The 7,802-nt window shown below is 51.3% G+C and overlaps 1 pseudogene; it reads left to right on the plus strand.

Annotated features, from left to right (window-relative positions):
- Positions 1-944, plus strand: part of LOC104407687 — a 1,079-nt pseudogene extending 135 nt beyond the window's left edge.
- Positions 945-7,802: the final 6,858 nt, after the last annotated feature.

Below are 7,802 nucleotides of genomic sequence, written 5' to 3' on the forward strand. Positions count from 1 at the left end.
TCCTGCATCAAGACAGTGGCTTGGGGTACAAAGACCTAGATCTTATCTTTGGTGTGGATCTGAAGACTGAAGACGTCTTCCAGCTCGTTAAAGATGTGGTCATGGACTGCCTGCTTGACTTCCTCCCAGAAGGTGTCAACAAAGACAAGATCACTCCCATGACTCTGAAGGAGGCGTACGTGCAGAAGCTGGTGAAGGTGTGCAATGAGACCGACCGCTGGAGCCTCATATCGCTCTCCAACAACAGCGGCAAGAACGTGGAGCTCAAATTTGTGGACTCCCTCAGACGGCAGTTCGAGTTCAGTGTGGACTCCTTCCAGATCATCCTGGATTCACTTCTGCTCTTTGGGGAGTGCTCAGAGAACCCTATGGCTGAGAACTTCCACCCGACGGTCACGGGGGAGAGCATGTACGGGGACTTTGAGGAGGCAATGGACCATCTCCGGAACAGGGTCATCGCCACGAGGAACCCAGAGGAGATCAGAGGTGGGGGGCTTCTGAAATACTGCAACCTCTTGGTGAGGGGATTTAAGCCCAAATCAGAAGTGGATATGAAGGCACTACAGAGATACATGTGCTCCAGGTTTTTCATAGACTTCTCTGACATCGGTGAGCAGCAGAGGAAGCTGGAGTGCTACCTTCAGAGCCACTTTGTGGGCATGGAGAGCAAAAGATATGACTATTTGATGACCCTCCACAGGGTGGTTAATGAGAGCACAGTCTGTCTTATGGGACACGAAAGGAGGCAAACCCTGAACCTCATTGCCATGCTGGCTGTGAGAGTCCTGGCTGAGCAGAACATCATCCCCACGGTCACAAACGTTACCTGCTACTACCAGCCAGCTCCTTATGTCAGTGAAATAAACTTCAACTACTATGTCACCCATGTGCAGCCCTTCCTGCCTTGCAATCAGTCTTACCCAACGTGGCTTCCCTGTAACTGAGCCAGAACGAACTTCAGGGTCCTTCCTCCAAGGTACTTCCATGCCTTGGGGGGAGTGGGGAGGGTGGGGGCAGGAAAAAGAGACAAAGCAACCAACCTTCCTAGAACTGCAACAAAAGGAAACTTCCTGGACTCTTGCTTGAGTGTCTTGTTCCTGGGTTTGTTGGAATAAGGCCTGTCCACTGCTGTACACTGTGATGGGAAGTGCAGTGTTACGGGAACCAGATGACCTGGACGTTTACAGGAAGACTGAATTGCTTATTGAATTCTGGAGGCCATGGGGGTGGGTGGGGGTGTGTGTGAGGGGAGATTGTAGAATTACACTAAGGTAGAGCTGCACTGCCCTGAGATGGCTCTGACTGGGGTTGGTTTTTAGCGTGGGAGGCGTTAGGGGTGTGCAGACTTGTGGTTTCTGAAGTTAGAAGCCAGAGTGGCGAATTCCTTTGAAGGACCAAAGAATCCTGTTTAAGTGCCTGTAACAACATAAACACAACTGTACTGTAAACCTTTGCAGGGGCTGACATCCCAAGAGCTTGAGTGGGGATGTCTGAAGAGGCAAATGTTTCTGTTGGGGGGTGGGGGGAGTGGGTCGTAAGATCATTTCTAGTAACCTTGCTGAAGCATGACTGGGGCTGCAGGTTACATGATGCTGAGGTTTTCTGGCATGGCTTCTGCCTGTGAAGGACCAGCTGGAGCAAAGAGCTCTCAAAGTGGAGTTGCATGAAGAGGAGTGGGCTTGGATTCCATGTAAATGCCAAAATAAAAGTGGGATGGGGGGAGTGCATGATGGCCAATGCTGTGCAGAGCTCTCTGGAGAAGAGGCAGCAGGGAGCTACATAGGAATTTACTCCAAGTCTGCAGTGCCAAGGTGTAATCGTGTACAGAAACGATGAGGCAGATCTGTCCAGGAGCCTGCCCCAGTCTCCTGTACGTAATCCTGTATTTTCTAGGGGAATTTGAAATGCTGCTTATTTGTATTGGTTTTTGGCATGCAGTGTGGTTTGAATGCACGAAGCCAGAGGCCTGCTGGGTTATCTGGGTAGATGAGGCTTGTCCTTTGAAGCACAAACCAACTAGTTCACTAGTCAGTTATCTCCAGCTGTTGCTGTGATGGTGGCTGAAGGCTGTGTTCTTCTAGGAGATAGGCAGACCTCTTCCGAACTCCAGCCTCCTGTGGTGGGGATCTTCCCTGTGCTATGTCCTATCTCCAGAAGCAGCCTATTCCCAGTGATGAGATTCCACATGTGAACCACTGATAGCATTTGAAATTCATTCCCTAGCTAGAAATGGAGCTGGGGGGGTGGCGTGGGTGAGCATGCGAAAGTCAGTTGGCCTTAGGGGAACCCTCTTGTGTCTTCAGGGTTTGGTGCTCTCAGCCAGACGTGGCTTTGAAGTTGTTGGGTGTCTGGAGCACAAACAGTCTTTCACTGCAGTGCCTGGATTGCAATGTCCATTCCCTGGAATCATCATCTCAGCTTTAACTATGCATGGGGGGAGAGGTGGGCCAGCAAAGCAGGCGCTCCCTAGAGATGCTGCCCTGGAACACTGTGACTCCATGGTGCTTCCTCCGAGGCTGACGTACTTGAGTATCTTTAACTTGGGTTTTGTTTTGTTGTGACACAACTGTACTAGCTGGGCAGATTGAATGCTCTAATAAAGACTAGATCCTTGGAATGTCTATAGCCAGATTGCTACCTTCTTTGGGGATTGGGCATAAGGGGTTGGGGGGAGTGATCTGGGGGCTCTTGCACTTACCGTGAACTAACCAGTTTGAAATAGGTCCAGCTTTGCTTCCTATCCAGTTAGAGCTGAAGAAGTGTCACTAACCATGTAGTTATTACATGTTTAACTGCCTTCCTGTGGAACAGCTTTGCCTTCATGGACAAAGCTGGTGTGTGGGCTCTGCCACAGCCCAGTAACTCCCCAGTGCCCAGAGCCTGGTCCCTGTAGCGGGAGCTTGAGACTTGTCCAGTGCAAGGTAAAACTGGTACAAGGGTTGCTTTTGAGATCTGAAGGATGCAGCTTTCACAGCTGCAGGGGGAAACAGGTCTTGCTTTCATTTGAAATCTCAGTTGAACATGTAGCATGCTTAATTTTTACAGGCTGCTTTACCCTCTCCTTGCAGGCTCATGGACGCACTAAACAGATACCCTCCTTCCCTTTAAGATGTCAAAAAGATTCCCTAAAGGGCAACTTACGTTGAGATTGCACTTTTGATTTACAGCGTGTGTGTGGTGGGACTCTCGTGAGTGGGTTGAACCCGAGTTTTTCTAGACCTTGCAGTGATCCTGTGCTGCCTCCTGCATGGGGGCAAGTGGAAGATTCCAGTAGCTCGAATGGCACTTGATTTTTGTTTTAAATGTCTTAAAATCACTTGTCATGCAATGGGCTTGACATAAACTCACTAGATTCTTTAGAATCTGTTGCAAATAAATACAGTGTATTCAAATCTGTTGGGTTCTTATTTTCTTGTCCATGGGGGTAGTGTGGTGTGAGATGCTGACCCTCCTCCCACCAAGAACCAAATGGTTGCCTCAAGAGGAACAAGCCTAGTTCTCGACATGGGGGCTGCTTAGTCCCTCCAAGGAACTGTGGAGCCTGGGAAGCATGTGGCTGTTGGCAGGTCATTCCCATGGTGAGGAAGGTTTCTATTTATAAGGTTGTTCTTTAGTGTTGTGCATCTTCCCTTTTTCTGGAAGCTCCTCAAGTTGCTGCTGGGGGTAGGGGGGAAGCCTGATGTGGGGCCTGCTCAGTGCTGGTGGTGATCCACGGGCCCTGCTGTTGGGGATAGTGTTGGGAGACTTGTGCTGCTGGCTTCTCATGGCTTCATTCTCTGCTGATGGTCATGAGCAGCAGACGGTGGCTTGAGTAACTTAAGACTTGCGTATTTCTGTGTAGCTGGCCCACCTGTGAAGTGGTTCCTCTTGGAAAGGGGAGGCTCTGAGAGCCTTCTCTCCCCAAAAAGCTTGGATGTGCTGCTAATGGCCAGGCCAGTGTCTTGTGCAATGGCTGGAAGCTGGGTGCAAGAGCCCTCCAGCCTAAGATGAAGTTTCACTTCCCCTTGTCAAGCTACAGGCAGTTCTGGTTCCACCGCAGCAATCACGCTGATGATGTGCCAGTCCCTCTTTGGGACAAACTTGCTGGCTCTGCATCTCCAGATCATCACTGTTCAGGGCTGAGCTTCCCTCTGATGACAGGTCTGGTTGTTCTGGCCAGGCTGGCACCATGTAAGACCGTGTCCCTGTTGCCTGCTTGATTAGGACTCTGCTATGGCTGAGCCGATTCCTCTCTAAACCTGTTGGCAGTGAGAGGGGACTCTTGGCTTTTGCTGGGACGTGGCACAGCACAAAGCTGCTGCCTTCCCTGAGCGGGGCTCTAAAGCACCTGCTTAGTCTTTCAGTTGTCTTCACAGTGCCAGTGGTCGGTGCTGCTGGTGCTCATGAATAAGCTGGCTCTGGATTTGTGACCCTGAGCAGAGCAGCAAAAGCCCTGACAGAGTCGGCTTCTCATTGTTGGAGCGGATCAGGCACTACAAAAGGACGCTAGTGGAAAGCACTAGTCGTGATCAGAAAGGAGGTATCAATGTTTACAGCAGAGAGTTGGATCCCTCTTTTGTTAATTGCCAAATAAAAACAAACCCAAATCAACCCAACCCAACATCTCTCTTCTCACAGCCTGTTGTCTGTCGTTTTCTCTTTGAACAGAGGCTGATGGACAAGTTGAGATGTGCCTGAGTGTCTCGTGGAGGAGGTCTGGGCTCCAGTGATGGGTGTGTTGGTGTGTGCTTCTCTCAGCCTTGGATCTGGAGCTTTGCTGAGGAAAGGCATATGTTGTGCCCACAGCAGGATGGTCTGTGTTACACTGGCAGTATCCAGCTTGGATAACGAGTTTGGCATGCAGAAGCCCACAGTGCAGTCTGTGTGTGAGCATAGCACGTGCCCTGCAGCACCTCTGCAAAGGGCTCTGGGGTGATCGATGCCTTGAAATGCAGCCAAAAACTTTTGGTGTTGTATCAGCCAGATCATTTCCAGGGCTTGCAAGGCAGGTTTGAAATCTGCAGCCCTGCCCATGGCCACTTTTCTCCTGGAAGGACATCTGGCCGTGCTCCAGGATCACTGAAACAGGAGGAATTTGTCTTGGATCTCCAGAACACAAGAAGCATCTTGCTGCAACCTCCCTTAATCTGCCCAAAGGGTGGCACCATCTCGATGCAGGTGTGCTGCTAGACCCAGCATGGTGTCCAGGGTATATCTCAGGGTGTGTATTTAGGCTCCCTGTTGTAGTACACCTGCGTTTTCACCTCCTCGGGAGCCGCTTGGGCAGTGTGGGTGTTCGCTTTGCTAGTTGAGATCATGCAGAATGAGAGAACAGTCTGTCTGCAGCTCCCATTTCCATTTATAGCTGTGCTCGGGCGATCCAGCACATGGACCCTTGTGCTTGGGTGCCTGGTGCCAAGCATGAGACAAATGCTTCATTGATATGGACATACCGGGAGGGCTGTGGCAGGAGCTGAGCTGCTGGAGGATGGCACCAACTTGGTCCCTTTTGTAGTCCTGAGCCCTGGGGAGGTGAAGGTTGATGGGAAGAACCCTGCAGCTTTGCTCTCTCATTGAATTCTCCTGCCTCATCTCCTGGCTGCTGCCTGCTGAAGGTTCTGGTTCAGGCTCTTGTATTACAAAGGGGATTTCAGCCCGTGTTAGAGAAGGAGGAAGAGTGTTTATAAGGCTTTCTTTTCCCCACTCTGTGCATGGGGCATTGGTACTGTTCAGCTCTGAAGGCAGTTTGCTGCAGACCTGTTGGCTAGTGGCAAGGAGGCACAGTGGGAAGCTCCATAAACCCCCTTCATCAACCACCTTCTCCCATCTCTGACTGCGCATGAGCCTCAAATTGGAAGCTCAGGCATTCCCTTCCCTCCTGAGCCATCGAAAGAGGCTCGTGCAGAGCCTGATCCACCCGGGACAGCAGTCCAGCTCTCCTCAGAACCTCCTTGTGCTTCTGCAAAAGCCAACACCAGCTCCCTGCTCTTCCTTGCTCCTCCTCTTCTGGAGCTCCTGCTTTGGAGGAGTGAGATGCAGCATTGGTGGTAGTGGCTGTGAGCTGAGCATCCATCTGCTGCTCCCATCTCTGGATGGATCCCGGTGCTTGACCACCCATTTTAGCTTGTAGAAACTTGATGGCTCTGACAAATTTGATTGAAATCATCTCTGGCATCCCAAGGTATTAATGGGAATGACTGACTGCTGGTGCGAAGTGATGTCTTAGGGAAGGAGGGAAACAAGTCAGTCTGCACATCTGAGCCGTGAGATCAGCCAAGGTGAGGTGTCCTTGCGCCCCTACCCCAAGCCACTGCACGTTCCTTCAGTGATGCCAAGGGCATTTCCAGGAGAGAACACCTCTTGTAGGTGGGACCATAGTTTTTGAGACAGGCATTAGGCTGGAGCAGTGCCAGTGGAGGTGCAGTGTGATGTGTAATGCGTTACCTCTCTCCCTGTACAAGCAAGAACATGCATTCTCAATCCTAACAGCTCACAGCGTTCCTCCAGAGCACCGTAGCCATTCCCACCTCTCCTTCCCAGCCAGAAGGTTTCTCTTTGGTGGTGGATGGAGGTGTCTCTCTTTGGGGAAGCTGGCTGGGGGCTCAGCCAACAGCACTGGGGTGGTTGATCGTTGCCCTCTCCTGCCACCATGGCATATTTACCCTGCTTATCGTGCCAGTATCAACTCCCAGTGTCAGCAGGAGCAGTGTCACGCTGCCTTCAAAGGAAAAGCCACCAAGCACCACGTTCCCTGGGGTGTTTGTGTGCCCTATATTTTAGCCTTGTAATCCAAGGAGGGGCTGGATGCACCCCCTCCAGCCCTCTTCCCTTCCCCCTTGTAGCCATGGGGCTGGCGTGGCTGGAACAGCTGATTACTTTAAGCATCCCTCTAGTAATATGCAATTACAGGTTGCTTGGGCTTGAAATCCTGGTTAAATCCGCATGTCCACAGCCTGACTCACCTAACTACTGCTCCCCTGATGAATCCTGGATGCATTCCTTAAAGACTGGACATAATGTTAACATACCACTTACCACCCTTTTCAAATATCACTAGTGTAACGAGTTCAGCCAGTTTCTTCTCCTGCTCCTCCTCCTTCCCTGCAGCCCTTCACATTCCCTGCGTGCTCCGGTCGAGCAGTTGGGGGTGGAATTCCCCCTTCACAGAGGGGTTTGCTCAACCACGATGGGGCTCAAGAGGAATCAGTCCCTGAAAAGGTGACCATCTGCCTGGGCGTGTTTTAGTTGAGCAGAAGATGAGCCATACTTGGAAGGCTAAAAACCAACTCTAATGGTGACTGAAGGAGGGGATGAAGCCCTTCCCTATGGTGACAACCACCCGTAAGGCATTGTGGAGCATCAGTGTCCTCCTCTGCAGCATCAAGGTTGCTCCTACCACAAGCTCAGGAATTTTGTAACATGCCCTCCCAAAGGCAGCAGCCTTTGAACCCATTTGGGACTGGATGCTGCTATTCCAGCTCATGCTCCGCAGGTGCCTGTGATGAAGAGCACAGGGAGACGTGAGTAAGAGCATCCTCACCCCCATCCTGCGTCACTGGTGACCTAACCCTGGGAGGGGCCAGGTGCCCTCCACCTCCCATTAATGCCCAGGGAATTGGAGAGGGTCAGCGTTTCTAATGGCAGTAATTGCCTGGTCATTATTTAGTTGATGATTTGTTTTATCCAGGCAGGTTGCTTGGTGTCCAACCGCAACCCATCTGCCCCAAGGCCATCCTGGGCTGTGAAGGGGAGTGAGGAGAGACAGCGGGGACCAGCACAAATACAGGATGGATGGAGCAGCCCTGAGGAGAAGGACTTGAGGG

Source organism: Nestor notabilis, unplaced genomic scaffold, assembly GCF_000696875.1.
Source record: "Nestor notabilis isolate BGI_N333 unplaced genomic scaffold, ASM69687v1 scaffold27896, whole genome shotgun sequence".
NCBI lineage: Eukaryota > Metazoa > Chordata > Aves > Psittaciformes > Psittacidae > Nestor > Nestor notabilis.